This window comes from Ursus maritimus, unplaced genomic scaffold, assembly GCF_017311325.1.
Source record: "Ursus maritimus isolate PB19 unplaced genomic scaffold, ASM1731132v1 scaffold_31, whole genome shotgun sequence".
Classification (NCBI taxonomy): Eukaryota; Metazoa; Chordata; class Mammalia; order Carnivora; family Ursidae; genus Ursus; species Ursus maritimus.
Window position 1 is genome coordinate 21,295,082 of NW_024425675.1, and position 19,874 is coordinate 21,314,955.

At 40.6% G+C, this 19,874-nt stretch overlaps 1 long non-coding RNA gene across 2 annotated transcripts in view; it reads left to right on the forward strand.

Annotated features, from left to right (window-relative positions):
• LOC103676272 overlaps positions 1-19,874 on the forward strand; it is a 57,453-nt gene that overhangs the window by 29,497 nt on the left and 8,082 nt on the right. The window contains exons 4-6 of one of the 2 annotated variants that reach the window (XR_572062.2): positions 1,299-1,470; positions 1,917-2,123; positions 2,650-2,858. This is a non-coding gene — a long non-coding RNA (uncharacterized LOC103676272). Of the gene's footprint in view, positions 1-1,298; positions 1,471-1,916; positions 2,124-2,649; positions 2,859-19,874 lie in introns of those variants that run through there. The other variant, XR_572059.2, reaches the window with a different exon arrangement.

Here is a 19,874-nt window from a genome sequence, read left to right on the forward strand (position 1 = left end):
TCAGGTAAGCAATCAACAAAGTTTGGAGAACGTACACCCTAGTCGTCTGCATGTTCCAGGTTCCTCCTCAAGTCCCGCAGGAGGGGCCGTCCTCTCCCTACCCTCAGGTGAGCAGCTGCACACCTTTTGCAGGAGGAACCTAGGGAAATGAGCTCCTCCTGTCTCTTCGCCCACAGCCCGTTCCTTGGCTCTGGTCCCTGTCTGCTTATCTTGTCCTGGCAGAACTTTTGGTCCTGAAGTCTGCTCCTGCCCAGTCGAGTACTTTCCCTCCTGTCTGGTGACTTCATCATTACCTTTCCCCTATCCTCTCCAGCCCTCCCTTCCCCCTGGGGAGGGGCACCAATCCTTACCTGTCTCAGGCACACTACTTCCTGCCCTCCTGCCCACGATCTCCAGCAGCCGGCTGCCTCCTTCTACCCCAGCCCTGCCTTGGTAATATCTACACTCTGTCCTTAAGGGACTAGTGCCCCTCCTAGTGAGTGTTTCCCAGATTTTGAAGGAATACTAATAATACAATAATAACCGTAGTGACAATTGCCATCTGTATGCTGCTAGCATCCTGTGCTTTACATGACCATCTCCAATGCTGACAACAACTCTTTAAGGGAAGGGCTGTCATTCCCACTTTTGGGACAGCACAACTGAGGCTGAGACCGTAAGCCCAAATATCTGAGCTGGGATTTGTACATAAATGACCCATCTGTGACCAAAGCCTGGATTTTTCTGCCACACCCCAAGGCTTTCCTCACCAGTACCCAGCATAGTAGGGATTAGATATGTCAAATCAGTGCTGAAAGAGAAGTATCCCCTTCCCCTCTAAGCAAACCATCTAATTTGCAGGCTGTGATCAAAATAGATAAATAAAATATGTGATTGGAAATACTTGAGGTTCATCTGGGGCAGAGTCAGAATAATAATTCAAAGGAATTTCGACGTCGAGAGCTTTGGTAGTGCATAGGACGCCTGCGTTCCTCTCTCCCTCCTCCAGACAGTGGGAAGAGCAACCCAGCCCAACCCAGCCAGGCTGCCCCCACCAGTGGCTCAGCCACGGCCACCGCCACAGGCTGAAAACAGATCCCCGCCCTTCCCGCCAGGTGCATCTGGGGCCACGACACAATGTTTCCTCTACTCCGCCTCACACCTGGGTTAACACCTGGGCCGATGTCATTTTTCCACCTTTCAGGTTTACGGTTGTCACTCCAGTGGAATCAAAACCACAGATTTACTCAACGCTGTGGCTTTGGACCAGACAGTGTCCTTGAGCCACATGGTTCTTCTATGCTTCCCCCCACCCTTAGCTACCACCTGAAGATCTGAGCCGGTGGAGAGAACGTGGTTTCTTGGGAGAGAGGCAGAGGCGTGCTGAAAACCCACCACAGCTGCTCTCCACACCTGGGATACATCTAATCAGGACCTAATGCGTCAGCTGTCCCAAAACAGGGCGAGGGTCCCTTCCTCGCCCAAGGAAAGGTAACAGCCCCTGGCTGCCTGTACATTTCCCCCACACAGATGGGGACGGCTAGGTGATCGAGGGTTTTAGACAATGTTCTTTCCCTCAAGTGAGTATCCAGCTGATGGTCCTGCTGCTGTTGTTTATTTCCAGGCCCTTCCGGGGGGGTGGGGGTGGGCGGGGGCTTTCTCTGAACCTTAGCTCCTAGAACCGGAGACCGGGAGGGTGGAGGGCTCTTTTTTCGATCATATGCCCACTGCTCGCTCCCTCTTCAACGGCAAGCCAACCATTTGGTTTCTGCCGTCTTTGTCTTCCCACTAAAGGGATTTCGGGGGATAATTTTCCAAGAAATCTCAAGTGGTTTTCACCAAAAACTAGTTTTGATTCTTCATCTCTTCTCTTGCAGCTATTTTGAGTTTTGTTCTCCTTGGTTTGCAGAGGCTTATAAAAATGCATTCGTTTCCAGCTTCACAGGTGACGGCAGAGGTTCCCAAAGAGCAAAGTGGGTTCTGGCTGAGGCTGAGTCAGTGATCAGCTTGGCTGGCCTTCGGCTCTGTCCACCTTGCTTGCTCTGGTGCACGGCGTGAATGGAGACGCAGAAATGCTTCGTGGTTCCTGTATTCCAAGAAGAAAGGTGGTCTGCAGGGTCATTCTACAACCTCCTTTTGCACAGGTACTGACTGATTTGTTTGAATTTTGAGCTCTAGTCAAGAACAGAGAGTCTAATTGGATCTCCACGCTAACCAAATTGTTCAGGGCTTGTGTACAGAATACTAATTTCTGACTTGTAGTCTTGTAGTCTTTCTGGTGATCTAAGGGAAATGGTGGCAGGCGCTTAGTTTTGTTTATCTTCCATGGTGATGTCTTACAAGGGTCAGATGCCCAAGATGTCCCAAACCAGAAGCCAGGTCAGGTGACCTGGCCCTCATTCTTGGGCTGCTCTCTCCAGCTCTGACACATGAACTTGGTTTACTCATAATTATCATTCTTATATAGCCGACGCTTCATGTTTTGCAATGAAAAGATGGAAAATTCAAATTTGATAGTTAAAACCCACGTGGCTGTGGATGTAATGAAAAACAGTCATATACGGAGACGCAATGTCTCTCTCACACACACACACATCCCACTCATATATGTTTGGGTTTTTACTTTGCATCTAATTATAATCCTCTTTTGGCTTGTTCCATACTCCCAAGGACCAGGGGACGCAGAAGGACAGCTGGGAAAGCACCAAGCTGATCATCCACGTGTGGCTCTTTAGGGAGCACTTTCAACGTCATGGCCTCAGTGGCTGCTAGCCAAAGTCAACAGCACAGAAACCTTCCTGTTATATCAGGGCCTCTATCTAAAACTAGGCGTACCTGGGTGGCTCAGTCGGTTAAGCATACGACTCGATTTCAGCTGGGGTCATGATCTCGGGGTCCCGCGATTGAGCCCCACATCAGGCTCTGTGCTCAGCGGGGAGTCTGCTTGAGGATTCTCTCTCTCCCTCTCCCCACCCCCACCTGGGATTAACCTCTCTCTAAAATAAATAAATAAATCTTTAAAAAATTAAAAAGATAAAAATGGATGAACTCAATAAAAAAGCTACAGCAGAAGGTAATATTTCCTTCCTAGGCACAGGGGTCCGTGGAACAGGGCAGTCTGAGGTCTCGGTCTCTCTGGAGTGTTCTAGCGAGACCTGTAGTTGTCCTGGATAGTCAGGCCACGTAGGAAGGACACAAGAGAGTCAGCTTGGAGTTGTCAGGACCAGAGCAGACGACTAAGGTGCCTTTATATATAACTAGGTATTCTTTGGGGGAGAAAATGGGACTGGATCAAGTTTGTTTGGGAAATTCTACGTTAAATAAAGTGAAACAAGTTTCTTCAGCCTTTACTATTCGGATTTCATTGTGAATCTCTTAAGAGGGGGAAATAATAGGAAGCTTTCCCCCAAACTCTTTGGACCTGGGAATTCCTATTCCCTGAGAATCTCTAACATCCCAAAGGGCACTGAAATTCCCCAAAATCCAGTTTGGAGAATGCCATTTGGAGAAGTCAGGGAAGCCATAGCTGCCCAGGGTTATCAGCTCCACTGACACTCAGGTCCTAGCCCAGCGGGCTTCTCATTTGGGTACCTGCATTGTGGGGGCACACAAAGGCTTGCTAAGAGTACATAAATATACACGGATAAAAAAAAAATTCTAGGTCCACCACTTCCATGGGCACACTTTCCTCCACCTGCTCTGCAGAGAGCTGAATGGCCGTGAGCCATGCCTACAGGGTGCAGCGCCCCCTTTCTGTTCTTCTTACACACTGGCTGCCCTTCTTGTGATGCTGCATAGCCCCAGGGTAAGCAGATCCCTGGGGTGTTTGACAAATGCTGTTTTTTTGAGAAAGTGAATATGTCTGTTGACTGAGTCATCTTTTTGCAACTCAGATGATTTCTAATTCTTTGCTTTCATGCAAATCGAGGGAAGGCCTAATTGAGTTGTCCGAGAATTAGATCATTAATAATAATTTTGATGATAGATCACCATATCAAAAGGGGCTCAATAATTGACATAGCCATGATAAAACCCTTCCATTCTAATCTTATTTTTATGAAAATGGTTTCATAGTGCTTACAATAACTGTGATTACAAGATGGGAATAATGTTAATAAGAAATTTCATCTATTTTACTAAGAAGTCTGATGAAGAGTAGTTTTTCAATAAAATTCTACATCTTATGTTGAATATTGATAAAAATTGTATTTCTGTTATTTTCATAAATTGTGCATTAATAATACCTATAATGACAATTCAGTCCAGAAATATTTCTTCCATAACTAGAGCTATATAGTCACAGGAAATTTTAAACATTAATTTCAAATTAGTTAAACTATGCAAGATTAATTTCAAATTATGTGTTTTGCTGCAGATAATTATGGGTGATCAATAAAAGGGTTTCAGGCAGGAAATAGCACATCATACATTTATGTGGGGAAAATGGAATGCAAATATAACTTTAGGAGTAAATGAAATATTTTTTGCTTATTGGCATATATTTAAAATGAATTATGGTGGGTATCAAATTGCTATGGTATTAGATTGCACTGGAAACATTTTTGGAAGGTCATAGGAGTTTTTTTTTTAGTGTCCAGTGTATCCATTCACCAGCAGTTATATCCTTTGTAGCTATTTAAACCGATAAAGATATATTTTAGATGTTAACCTCAAAGGGTGTGAGAAGATGTGTTGTTTTTAAAAATTATTTTCAGAGGTAACTAAGCAGGAAGTTGAAGTCTCTGTGTCCAATAGCACATAAGGAGAAGGCAAACGGATGGGTTCAGAGATGGCAATGCTCGGCCTGGCTCAGCTTCGGGTTGTCCCTCCTGCCCCGTGCCCACCACTTCACACTTCCTCCCTCTGCGGAGCCCTCACTCTGGTCTGGAGCCCACATCCATCCACCCAGCCCTATGTCCTTCACCTCCCAACCTAATATCCCACCTTACCCGTAACCTCCTCCTCTTCCTCCTCTTCCTCCTCATCCTCCTCCTGGACCCGGCACTCTTTCCCTTTAGACTTGATAACTAGCCATGTGAACTTGGTCTCCAGACACCTCCTGGTCCACTGCCTCACACTCCCTACCTCATTCTTGCCCCAATTCCAGAAACCCTCAGGCGGTAGGAAACCCACAGCTGGTCCTGGCCCCGGAGCCCCAGTCCACCCATCACCATCTCAACAATTAGCCTTAATGTGTGGATTCGCAGTCTTCAAAGTGCTTCCCCCTTTATAGTCTCTCCTTTACTCTCTACCACAACCTGCTGCATCAGATGAAGAAGTTGGGGCTCAGAGGATTGAAGTGATTTGCAAGAAATGGTGGCGTTAACATTCAGATCTGGGTCATCTGTCCTCGAAATCTATGCTTTATCCTCAATGTCTCAGCCACGGGGGAGTCTCCTTAAGTCCAAGGTCAAAGCAAAGCAATTGGGATCTCCCTGGTCTGGAGTGGCCCACCCGCTGGAGAAGGTGGTGGGTGTTAGCTCAGTGCTCTTCTCTGCCGGCCCCTCCGTGGGGTCTCCATCGAGATTCTTTGCCAGAAACTTGGAATAGTCTTGCAGACAGCGAGAGGGAAATCAACACATATGCATAGTTGGTGTGGAACAAGATACGATGGTGCAGAGCCAAGACGAGATGAGTGTAAACAAACATTCACATAAAAATGCACAAGATTTGCCACGAGTGGTGTTTTAGTCTGTACAGTTGTACCAGAAATAACACTTGGTTGGATGTCAAAATACCAATCATCTCGCTTCAGTTTTTATTTTTAATTGAAGACAAAGACTTTTAGAAACCAAGAGAAGTGCTAAATCTGTTTCAACTTACCTCAGAAAGCCCAAGTGAATAGGTATTTCTGGCTGAATAAGTTGACTTTCTCTATGCTTTATGTGTTATTTTGCAAACTTTTGAGGAGAACTTTTTTTTTTTTAAAGATTTTATTTATTTATTTGACAGAGAGAGAGGCAGCGAGAGAGGGAACACAAGCAGGGGGAGTGGGAGAGGAAGAAGCAGGCTTCCCGCTGAGCAGGGAGCCCGATGCGGGGCTTGATCCCAGAACCCTGAGATCATGACCTGAGCCGAAGGCAGATGCTTAAAGACTGAGCCACCCAGGCGCCCCAGAACTTTTTTTTTTAAAGTACATTCAGGGGCACCTGGGTGGCACGGTGGTTAAAGCGTCTGCCTTCGGCTCAGGGCGTGATCCCGGCGTGATGGGATCGAGCCCCACATCAGGCTCCTCCGCTATGAGCCTGCTTCTTCCTCTCCCACTGCCCCTGCTTGTGTTCCCTCTCTCGCTGGCGGTCTCTATCTCTGTCGAATAAATAAATAAAAATCTTTAAAAAAAAAAATAAAAGTACATTCAGACTGCTAGACATCTATATTCAAAAAATAATTACTCCATTTTTTAGGCCTTGATTTTCTATTCCTCAGTGTGAGGTGTTTCTTGAAGCTGACCCTTCAAGAACATGATAATTGGGGTTTCTGAAAGTGATGGATTCTCCAGGTCGTAAAGGAATAAATGTGTAGTCAAGATATATGGTAAATAATTAATGGCCTCTTAGCACACACAGACATAATTTACTAACGAAAGGACTACAGCATTGTAAACAGTCGGGGATCAGCCTCAAAGACCACCTGGAAGTTCAAGTGTGCAGATGACTAGGAGGTGAGCCACCTGGAACTTATTAAACCCGTCCCCATTGGTTGGCTCCAGCTGTTTACTTTGGAGTACAGTGTAACTTCATGGTTTACTCTCCACTGAGAGCTGGGACCTGCTTGCTTTCGTGAGAGTTGCTCTAGGGCTGGTGAATGTGTTAACACGCGTTGACGGGGTTACAAATATTAAATTCTTACATGGAACTTAAAAGCAAATCTGGGTGAAACAGTGGGTGGAGCCTTTCCCGAAGCAAAATCTGGGTGACCTGAATAACTCGCAGATGGTAGTCACCTTGCTGCTTCTCTGCTCACCTCTGGTTCTGATTGGCCCTCGGAAATGTCACTGAGTGTGGGACAGACTACTTGAACGTAGAACTGAATCCCTTTGTGGCCGAGCTTTCAGGGACAGATGTACATAATCTGTCACATTGGGAAGGAGGTTAGAGGTCATTTACCTGGGTGTAAATGACCACCGAGGAACATTTGGGGCTGTTGGCATTTGGGGCAGGAAATTTTTTTTCTGCAAAAAAAGAAGAAACGGCACCCTGCCTTGGTCCCTAAGTATCAATAATGCATCTGCCACAGTTACTGTGACATTTCCAAATACTGGGGGAGAGGACGAGAGGGTCACAGGACTTTCAGGTGACCATGCTGGGTACAGGGAGGACACCAGGGTTCAGGGAGGAGAAGTGGTTTGCCTGAGGTCATGATGCAAATTAGCAGTGGAGACAGAGTTTTACTCTGATATCTGTTGACTTTAATCACCCTACTGCTACCTATCCATCTGTAAACAAGGAGGTAACATACTAGTTAATTTACTATTTATGGGCAGTGTTTGTGAAATGCTTTAAAGTCCTAGGCAAAAGATACTAAATAACTATCCCAAATTATTTTTTATCTATTTATAGCACAAGGCACTATGAATGGGAGTATACATGACAGAATAAAAATTTACATTGTAATCCGGTACGGAAGTACTTTTTAGAAACAGATCAGGGATGGGCAGAAGAGCACAGTTGTGCCCAGAGTGACAGCTGCCAGAGGACAGGTCTCGAATATGCTCTTTACACCCCAGGGCTAAGCGCCAAGCCTGGCATGAAGCTGCCAGTGGCCAATGTTTGTTCCTTGGATCTGAGGCAAAGATGTTTGCATTTGAGTTGTTCTTCCAGTTTATCAAAAGGTATCTCTTTGGAGTTTCATTTCTAATTACTCCAGGGGCTCTGGTTCGGGCTTGCTTGCATTGTGGTAAGGAAACAGGACTCTGAAAAGAAGTCCAGACTGAACGGGAACTAAGGGAGTCTCCTCAAAAGCAAGTGTGCAGGAGGTGGCCAAAACAAGCCATTGGGGCTGCTGGGCGGTGCACAGACCAGGCCTCCTCGCCAGCCCATAAATCCCTCCCACCTGGGAGTTCTTGCATCTTGAGTAAGATGCTGCCGGCCAACTGCTCCGAACTGCCTGGAACAGGTGCTGTACAGACATCATCCTGATTGTTTCTAATCTGCAGATCCTGGGCTGTGTGTCTGCAAACACAAAGAAAGGAACGGGGGCTGGATAGACAGAAACTTGTGTCTGAGCACCCCAAGCTGCTTCTTGCTATGTGCCTTTCCAACAAGAGACGTTAAGCCCCTACTTCTAAGCCTTAGCAAGTCCCATGTATTTGTCTGTGATATGAGCTTTCTCTTTTGGAAAAAAATACTGTTTTTTTTTTTTTCCTTTCAACAATCAACTTTTGTTTTTTCCCAGCAAAGCTCCTACACAGCCCTAGGCTGCTTTTTCTCATAACTGAATTATGGGGTCACTACTCTGGTCCTCCAACTCTCCTGTATAATCTATTAGAGACCTCTCTGGAAAAGCTGTGTCTTAGGGTTCTAAGTGATCAGTTTCATCCTTCCACCTGGATCTAGACGAGCAGGGTCATGTGAACACTCAGGTTATACACCTGCTAGTTTCACTAAACAAGGCAACACAGAGTGCCCACAAGACCAAAGTCTGTTCCTCTGGGAAATCTCGGCTGACCAGAGTGTTTAAAGCTTGAGAAATGGCTTTGCAACCAAATTCAGAGCGTGGCAATTTCTTCAAGACTACGGATCCAGTTTCTTCAACTACCCAATGGCATGGGGGGAAAAAAAAAGGAAGAGGGAGGGCAATGTTCTAGTGTGAAAGAAATATAAAAGAGACTTAAGATGCATAATACCTTATACAGTGTTTCAACTGAGTTTATGGTTAAAAAAAAAAGATTCTTTTAGACATTTGAGGAACTTTTATGAAATTGGGTATCAGATGATTAATTTGCCAGGTGTGCTAATGGCATATGGTTACATGCCAGAATATTTTCTTTTTACATGCCTATTGAAGCAAAATGACTTGAAAACTTGGTCTTGCTTTAATCCATTCTAGCTTTAAAAAAAGTTATTATTGATAAAAAAGTATGGCAAAATGTTGATGATTATTGAAGATGGATAACTGGTAGCTGGGGTTTGTTATACTCCATTTGGGGTACATTGGAAATTTTTATCAAAATAATTTAACACAGAAAACATTAAATATCTTATAAAAAATAGGGACATCAGGTGTGTGATAAAGGTACTCAACATATGTAAAGTCTATACTTTCTGTTTAGCTTAGAGAGAGCATAATTTTTTAGAAATTGTCCCACATAAGCCCTTTGGGAAAGAGGTTTCTGTTTGCAAGGTTTTTTTTGTTTTTGTTTTTGTTTTCTTTTGAATAAATGTTCGGGTTTTTCCTTTTTTTTAAATAATTTTTATTTTGTTATATTAGTCACCATAAAGTACATCCCCAGTTTTTGAAGGTTTTGTACAGTTTACCTGAAATTTAAAATCTATATATTTTGTGGATTTTTTTTAATGTTTTGGAAATACCGCTAAATTCATGGATGTCCACGGTTCCAAAGAGATAAAGTAGGATTCACGGTAACACCTCCATTCCCTAAAGCAATCTGTTTCCCACGTTCTCCTTATTACTTCACACTGGCGGACAGGACTTCCTGGTAGGATCAGACGCTTCAGCTCCTTTTTGCTTTTCTCCCTCAGGGAAAAGGTTTTGTTTGTCCAGACATTTCCATTCCAGTCCATTTTGAAATGTCTTCCCAAAGGGTTCCAACTCCAGGGCGCCTGAAGTCAAGGAACCATGACTTGTATGTGAGTGGTGACCATAACGCCTTGCTGTTCTTTCCTTTGAGACATAAGTGGCCCGTAACATTGCGTTCATTTTGGCTGTGCCACGTCGTGACCTGACCGTATGTACTGCCTAGTGATCACCGCAGGAAGCTGAGTTAACATCCATCACCATATGTAGTTCTTTTTTTTTTATTCCTACGGATTTATTTTACTCTTTTTAAAATAAAAATTGCATATATTAAAAAGCATACAAGAGGATTTGATATACATGTACATAGGGAAATGATTTCTTTTTTTTAACATAATAATATTTTTTATTATATTATGTTAGTCACCATACAGTACATCCCTGGTTTCTGATGTAAAGTTCCACGATTCATTAGTTGCGTATAACACCCAGTGCACCATGCAATACGTGCCCTCCTTACTACCCATCACCGGCCTATCCCTTATGTAGCTCTAAATGTGTTTTTCTTGTGATGAGAATTCTTAAGGTCTACACTCTCAGCAACTTTTGAAGAGATGACACAATATCGCAAACTGGAGTCACTATGTTCTATTACATCCGCAGGACTTACTTATCTTATAACTGGCAGTTTGTACTTCTTGACAACCTTCACCCATTTCACCCACCCCTTCACCCCCTGCCATTGGGGAACTGCGATCGGTTCTCTGTGTCTATGAGTTTGGTTTTTGTTTTTTGATTCTGTATATAAGTAAGATCATAACAATATTATTTTTCTCTGTCTGACTTATTTCACTTGGCATAATGTCCTTGAGGTCCATGCATGTTGTTCCAAATGGCAATGTTTCCTTCTTTTTTTATGGCTTAATAATATTCCATGTATTATATATGAATAATATATGGAATATTCCATATATTATATATATCCATATATATATCTAAAGTATTTTAGATATATATGTATCACATTGTCTATCTATCCATCCCTCATATATATCATATTGTCTATCTATATATGGAGACACACACATATATATATATCACATTGTCTATCTATCTCAGTATTTATTATCACATTGCCTTTGTCTATTCATCCATCAGTGGACCCTCAGGTGATTTCCATGTTTTGGCTATTGTAAATAATGTTATAATGAACATGGGGGTGCATATGTGTTTTTGAGATAGTAATTTAATTTCCTTTGTATAGATATCCAGAAATGGATATTTTGAAATTGCTGGATCACATGGTAGTACTGTTTTTAATTTTTTAAGAAACCTCCATATTATGTTCCACAGTGGCTGCCCCAATTTATATTCCCACCAGCAGTACATACAGGTTTCATTTTCTCTATGTCTTCAGTAATACTTATTTCTTATCTTTTTGATAATAGCCATTCTACAGGTGTGAGGTGATATTACATTGTGGTTTTGATTTGCATTTCCCTGATGATTAGTGATGCTGAGCACCTTTTCATAAATCTATTGGCCATTTTTATGTCTTTGGAAAAATGTCTTTTCATATTCTCTGCCCACTTTTTAATTAGATTGTTTTTTTTTTTCTATTGAATTGTATGACTTCTTTGTTTTGGATAGTAACCTCTTAATCATTTATATGTTTGTAAATATTTTCTACCACTTGGCAGGTTGCCTTTTCATTTTGTTGATGGCTTCCTTTGCTGTATAGAAGCTTTTTACTTTGATGTAGTCCCACTTGTTTATTTTTGCTTTTGTTGCTTTTGCTTTTGGTGTGAAATATCATTGCTAAGCCTGATGTCAAGGAGCTTACCCCCTATGTTTTCTTTTAGGAGTTTTATGGTTTCAGGTCTTACATACAAATATTTAGTCTATTTTGAGTTTATTTTGGTGCATGGTATAAGAAAGTGGTCCAATTTCATTCTTTTGCATGTGGCTGTCCAGTTTTCCTGACACCATTTATTGAAGAAATGGTCCTTTCCCTGTTGCATATTCTTAGCTCTTTTGTCATAAATTAATTGACCACATATGGGTGGGTTTTTTTGGGGGGGGGGCTCTCAGTTTTGTTCCATTCATTTATATGCCTGTTTTTATGCCAGTACCATACTGTTTTGATTATTATAGTTTTGTAATATAGTTTGAAATGAGGACCTGTAATACCTCCAGCTTCATTCTTCTTGCTCAAGATTGCTTTGGCTCCTGTATTCCATACAATTCTCTTCCATACAGATGTTAGGATTGTTTCCTCTATTTCTATGAAAAATGCCATTGTAGGGATGGCACCAGATCTGTAGATTGCTTTGAGTAGTTGGACATTTTAACAATACTAATTTTTCCAATCCATGAATGCTAAATATCTTTCCGTTTATTTGTATTTTCTTTAATAGAGATAGTTTTACTTCTTCCTTTCTAGTTTGGATACCTTTCATTTCTTTCTCTTGTCTGATTGCTATGGCCAGGAGTTATAGTAGTATGTTGAATAAAAATGGTCAGAGTGAACATCCTTGTCTTATTCCTGATCTTAGAAAAAAAAGCTTTCCATTTTCTTTTTTTTAATTTATTTTTTTTATTATATCATGTTAGTCACCATACAGTACATTCCTAGTTTTCAACGTAAAGTTCGATGATTCATTAGCTGCGTATAACACTCAGTGCACCATGCAATACGTGCCCTCCTTACTACCCATCACCGGTCTATCCCATTCCCCCACCCCCCTCCCCTCTGAGTCCCTCAGTTTGTTTCCCAGAGTCCATAGTCTCTCATGGTTCATTCCCCCTTCTGTTTACTCCCCCTTTCTTCTTCCCCTTCTTCTACCGATCTTCCTACTTCTTATGTTCCATAAATGAGTGAAACCATATGACAATTGTCTTTCTCTGCCTTACTTATTTTGCTTAGCATTATCTCCTCCAGTCCCGTCCATGTTGCAGTCCATTTTCACCATTGAATATGACACTGAGTATGAGTACAAGCTGTGGGTTTGTCATATACGACCTATATTATGTTGAGGTACATTCCTTCTATACTCACTTCATTGAGGGTTTTTATCATGAATTGATGTTGAATTTTATCAAATGCATTTTCTACGTCTAATGAGATGATCATAAAATTTTTAACCTTCATTTTGTTAGAGGTGTATCATATTGATTAATCTGTGGATGTCAAACCATCCTTACATCCCTGAAATAAATACTTGATTGTGGTGTATAATCCTGTTAATGTATTGCTGAATTTGGTTTGCTAGTATTTTTTGCATCTGTGATCATCAGGGATATTGGCCTATAATTTTCTTGAAGTGTCCTTGTCTGCTTTTGAGATCAAGGTAATGCTGGCCTCATAAAATGAGTTTGGAAGTATTCCCTTCTATTTTTTAGAAGAATTTGAGAAGGATTGATACTGATTTTTATTTAAATGTTTGGTAGAATTCACCCATAAAGGCATATGATTCTAGACCTTTTTTCCTTGGAGATTTTTGATTGCTGATTCAGTCTTTTTACTGGGAATTTGTCTATTTAGATTTTCTATTTCTTCATGATTCATTCTTGGTTGATTGTATATGTACAGGAATTTATTAATTTCTTCTAGGTTGTCAAATTCATTGGCATATAGTTGTTTATAGTAGTTTCATACAATCCTTTGTTTTTGTATGGTATTACTTAAAATGTCCCCCCCTTCATTTATAATTTTATTTACTTGAATCCTCTTTCTCTTGGTTAGCTAGCTAGACTTCTCTATTTTGTTTATACTTTCAAAAAACCCGCTTTTAATTTCATTTTTTCTACTGTCTTTTTCATTTCTATTTCATTTATTTCCACTGTGGTCTTTATTTCTTTTCTTGTACTAACTTTAAGCTTGGTTTCTTCTAATTTATTCTAGTTCCATGTTTGGTTATTTATTTGAGAGCTTTCTTTTTTCTTGATGTAGGTGTTTATTGCTATAAAATTCTCTCTTAGAAATGCTTTTGTTGCACCCCATAACTTTTGGTGTGTTGAGTTTCTGTTTTCATTTGTCTTAAGGTATTTTTAAATTTCTCTTTTGATTTCTTATTTGACCCATTGGTTTCTCAATAGCATGTTGTTTAATCTCCATATATTTGTGACTTTTCTAGTTTTCTTCTTTTAATTGATTTGTAGTTTCATATCATTGTGGTTGGAAAAGATGTTTGACATAATTTCCATCTCAACTTTATTAAGACTTTTTTGTGGCTTCACATTGATCCTGGAGAATGTTTCATGTGTGCTTGAGAAGAATATGTATTTTGCTACTGTTGGATGAAAGGTTCTGTAAATGTCTATTGAGTCCATCTGGTTCAATGTGTCATTGAAGTCTAACGTTTCCTATTGATCTTATCTGGATGATCTATCTATTGATGGAAGTGGGGTACTGAAGTCCTCTACTATTATATTTCTGTCTACTTCTCCCTTTAGGTCTGTTAATATTTGCTTTATATGTTTAGGAGCTCCTTGGTATTCTTGATATTTTAACAAATAACTTTGGATAATATGGCCTTTTCTTAGTATGAATCAAACAAGCAGAATAATCTTGGTTCAGTGGAACATATATAAACCCTATATGTTTCTTGTCCTTGAGAAGCTCACAGGTTTAGCCAAAATGACAAATGTGGAACCACAGGAAAATTTTTTGCTAAACTTTTTGAAAGGATCCCATAGGGTAGGAGGCCTGTCCTGGCAAAGTGTTTTTGAAGGATATGGTCATTCATTCCAGAACCAAGTTACCAGACCATGATAGCAGTCATACCAAAAAGTGTTTCTTTTGTCTAGCTTTCAGGAAGTTAGCAGAAAAAATAATGTAAGAAATGCTAGAGCAGAAACAGGACCAAATTGCACTGAAGCCATGCAGAGGCCACTTCCACGTAGCCAAGGCTCCATCTGTAAGATTGTCACCTGGAAAAGGAGAGAGCAATGGTGCTCTCTATTTGGGCATCCTGAAATGATGCTAGGACTGGGTTTTGTAGTATTTCCTTTACTCATTCATGTTTTGAATTCAAATGAACAAAGGAAACTGATTTTTGAGGTGATATCAAAACAACTTTTCTTATGCCGTGAGAATTTCCAGAAGTTTGAGAGTTGGAGGTGGAGTCTGTGGTAAAGGCAGGGGTATCAGAGTATGCCACAGCAGTACCGGGAGAGATGCTGGTAACTCATCTGAGTCCACTTTCATCCTTGATCACATACCCACAAACTTGGTTTAGTTGTAGAACAAGTTACTCTAAATCAGAGGGAAATTCCAATCAATATCTGTTGCGTGTTGAAAAATATAGCTGTCGTTTTTTAGGGTGCTATGGTGTGGTAGGGACTGAGACACTGTTCTTCCTGTCCTTAGGTCATTTATAGTCCTTGTCTGGATGGGAAAATACCTTTTTTTTAAAGGGATAGAACTTGGTTTTGGTAGATTTAACTATTAGAGAGACAGTGCCCTTTAGATTTTACTGTCCTATTGCCTATTTGTGTGTATTTGTACACCATCAATTCATCTTCCTAGGACTTCCACCCAAACCAGTTATTGAGCGGATGAGGCCTAGGGACTAGTAGTAGTCTATAAATTCACTCTACTTCCGTGTGTGTGTGTGTGTGTGTGTTTGTGTGTGTGTGTGAGAGAGAGAGAGAGAGAGAGAGAGAAATAGGACAACCCACTTAAATTCCTAGAGGTTTGGTTCTTCTCTGTCATCTGTGGGTGCTCTATGAACTGAGAATTGAGTATTCACATTAGAAAAAAATAAACTTGAAATCCCAGTAAGGGATTCAAGTGTCTGGGTGGTCTGGGTCACATGTGTTCTAAATTCTGTTCTGAGCTATTCCCCTGACTTATTGGAATTGTGATGCTCCCTATTGCCTCAACCTGGCCATGTAAGCCAAGGGGTCCTAGTCAAACATGTGGTAAACATTCTACTGCAGAATAATGATATCTCCCTACGAGGACTGTTGACCTTGGCTTCCATGACTAATTGAGAAGATAGAATATGAGGTTTAAATTCTGGCTTCAACATTTATTCACTGTGTGACCATGAGAACTCGGGCAAGTTAATATAACCTTTCTGAGCTATTGCTTTAATTCATTATTAATGAAATGGGGCTAATAATATTTACCTTGTAAGGTCATGGTGATGAAATGATAAAGGACCCAATAGAGTGTTGATGTATCATATGGGCACCTGGTGGCTGCTTGATGAATGGTGTCTGTGAATGAATGAATGATTAGTGTTTTAGTGGAGTGAGAATTCAGGGAGAAAGGAGGCAAAGAGGAAGACTTCATAATATTAAGTGATGTGAAGAAATTCCTGATAAATCATGACTAATGGAAACTATTACTGAAGGAAGCTACTGAATCTCTTTCTAATTAGATTCTTTAATATAAGACAGTATTCATTTGTTGGAAGAGTTTGCTGTAGAGTGGACTACCTCCTGAGGTGCACTTTGGCTTCTGGGACATGCTGTTAGTAGACGAATTGCTGTTGAGATTCACCTATGATCCCAGACACTGGTGCTTCTCATAAACTCATCCCTAATAAAGGTCCTACCTTCTTGCTTGGTGACAGACTAGCTGGTTTGCCTTTTGGTAGTTTTGTTTTCAAGTGTGACAGAAACAGAGCTCATATTGAAGCAGCTTTTATAGGTCCTTTAAAAATGATTGAAATTACCAGGGAAACTGACAAAATGACAAAACACCAAGGGGGGGACATCCTTTGTTAATTGCTTATGAAGATATGTGAAAGGATTGGAAAGTTTGGGCCTGGTAAAACGATAGATCTGTTCAAGAAAAGGAAATGAAAAAATAGGTAACAACACCCTGGGGCAGGCCCAGGACCGCACTGGTGAAATCACGGGCTCTGTGGGAGCGTTTTGATTAGTTTCAGTTACACTACCTGTCAGATTTATGTTGGGGTAAAAAAAAAAGAGCTTATGTTACATTGACTAGTGTGTGATTAAACTGAGACTCTCAGGGGAGAAAAACAAAATGGTCAACATATATACTTTTTGGTTGGACTTTAAATCCCTTTTTTACAAATTACCTGTAATTTCATCAAGGATTAAATAAGAATGGAGAGTGCTTCCTAAATCTCAGTGAATTCAAACACTTCAGATTTTTTCTATTATGTAAAGAAGACATAGCCCAGCTATCCAGGGCCAAATGTAGACTGCAGAGTCTTATAAAACACAAAGTGTTCTTGCCATTTAAAGTTTCATTTAAAACTAACACATGTAGCAGAGAACAAAATTAAACCTCTATTTAAAAAGTATACCTTTGTTCAAATGTTCTTTATGTAGACTATAGGCCTTTCAGAACAAATTTATGTAGAACTCTCATACAGAAACAGTTTGTAAAAGCTATGGGTTATTGAGGTTTGACGAGGAAGGTACTATTGTATATAACTTCAAGCCACATCTGGTTATCAGTGCCTGGTTAGCTGGGAGAGTGACCATTTAATTCTTTATGAGTGAAGTTAGGAAACTATGTCAGGATGAGGGCGGATATGTGGGTGCTATAATGATGGTATTATTTCCAAGGACTAGTGATCCCCAAATTCTGTTTTGTGACTCACTCTTTCTCTGCAAAGTGCTCTTGACCTGAGAGTGAAACCAAGGCACAAAAACTAAATGGGAAATAGAATAACCAGAAAAAAGCCACTCCAATGGAATCCACTTAAAGTGGGGACCAAAACGTCATAGTAGACAATGTAAAACAGGTTTTGATAGGTATGATTTTTGAAAAATAAAAATAAAATAAAATGAAAATTTATAAAAACAAGTTTATTTTGTCTTACAATTAACAAAATAATTATGTAATGACAATTATGCACCAATCATTTGCTCAACCAAAAACAAATCAAGTGTTGGTTTGAAGGGTGTGATACACTGTTAACTTTGGTGGCCCTCAATGAACCATGCTTCTTTGTATTTGTACTCTTATGAGTCCTTTTACATATGGATTTTGGACTTGACCATGTTACTGGCTTTGGCCAATGGAACATTAGCAAGAGTGATGCAAGTGAAGGACTGGTGAATCTTTGCACATTGGGCCTTATTGTCTTGGGATGCTTCTAGGAACCCATCTACCATATTATCAGAAAGCATATTATCAGAAAGCATAAGCAACCATATGAAGAAGCCCACATGGAGGAGAATTGAGGCGCTCTAGCCAACTCCAATTCAGTTCCCTGCCAGTAGCCAGTACCAATTTCCAGCCACAAATGTGAGTCCATTTTATATCTTCTAGACATCCTGGCTCCAAGCCAACAACATGTGTACCATAATAACCTCTAGGTCAAGCCAGAGAGTTGTAAGAAGTAATAAATTGTGATAAGTGCTTAAATTTGGGGGTGGTTTGTTATACAGCAACAGATAACTAAAACAGAAACTATTACCTGAAAGTGGGGTCTTGCTATAACATGTGGCATTGATTTTGAGTCTGGTAGAAGTAGGGAGAAATTTGGAGGAATTACAAGGAGACTGTTAGGGGGGGCTGGAAGTTAATGAGGAAATTCCCATTGGAAGCTGAAGAACAGGGAACCTGAGTTAAGTCTTGGCAGAACAATGATCAAAACTGCTTGTGGTATAATGGGAAATAGAAAGGGTACCTAATGAACTTGTGAACATGGCTAAGGAGATTTCTGGGAAGGATGTGGAAAGTGCCATCTGGCTTCTTTTAGCTGTCTATGCTAAAGTATTGGAGGAACACACTGAGCCAACAAAGGGACTGCTCAGATTTCAAGTAGAATTTGAGCTAAAGAAGAACTAGAATGTATGGGTCTGATAATGAAATTGTTTTTCATCCCCAGTCTCTATGAGAACAATTTTCTCAAAGTAAGTGATAGCCTTGGTTTGAAGATGAAATCCAGGGTACTCTTAGTGAAGTATGCACTGAGAGTCAAGGTCTGTGTTAAGGCATCTGAAAGATGTGAGGAGTATCTCAAAGATCCTCTCAACTAGACAAGAAAACGTCAAAGAATCTAAGGGTATTTTCCCATAAGATTCTGATTTCCAGCCCCAAACAGAGAGAGGATTGTCTTAAAGAGATTCGTGAGTGTGATTTTGTTTAATAAGGTGAATATAATTTGATACATAAAATATACAATGTATGTAATGAAATTATACAAGCCTACATTAAAAGGACAGAGACAATTCAAAATGAGAAGATGCCTCAAGATCCTCAAAATCCTATGGGGAGGAGGAAACAAGGTGAGGAGAAAACTCAGCTGTGCACTCTTGGAAAAATGATGGCTCAGAACAGAGTCTAAGAACACAGAGGGTGGAGGTAAGAGCCACAGAATATCACTCTCAGGGAATAGAACTGGGTCATCATCAGGAAACTGGCTACAAGTGCCTGGCTGGATTTCAAAATTGCTATGGACCAGTAACTACTGTGTGCCTTCCATTTTCAACCTTTTTTGGGTAGAAGTACCCATTGCAATTTTCTTTGCCTTGACTCTTCATTGCACGTTGACTGTGTGAGGGCCAGAAATACTTGTCTTTTTAGTTCACACTTCTTCAGATCCAAAAGAGCTCCACTCAAGAGAATTTGGTTGCTTTTAGATCTGACTTGGGTGATGAGAATCTGTACTTGATGCTGTAATGGGATGAGGCCTTGCGAGCTTTGGAGAGGTTAAGTGTACTTTGAGCGTGGAATGAATATGACCCATTAAAGGCCAGGGGGTCCTTTGTGGTAGACTGTACGTTAGTGACCCTCAGTGAAATTTTATCTTCTGGTATTCCCTTCCTCATTGACTCTGGGCTTGGCTATGTGACTAGCTTTGGAAAATGGGAATTTGGCAACTTTGATGCAATAGGAGACTTGATAAGCACTTGTACATTGGGTGTTGCTCTCTTGGGATAGTACTTCTTGAAACCTAGACACTAAGCTATGAAAAAGCCCAAGCAACCATGTGGAGAACTGAGACCTCAGAAAACACTTGAAGCTAAACTCCCAGCCAATGGCTGGGCCCAACTTGCAGCCATGTGAATGACATCATGTTGGATTTTCTTGTCAATCCAGTCAATAACATGTGAAGTGGAAGAACTACCAGATTAACTAATAGAACTGTGAGAAATGTTACACTGTCATTTTTTTATTTCATTTTATTTCTATTTTTTAGAAGAACTTTGAAACCACATCAAAAATTAATTTATTCAGATTTTGAAAACTGTTAAGAACT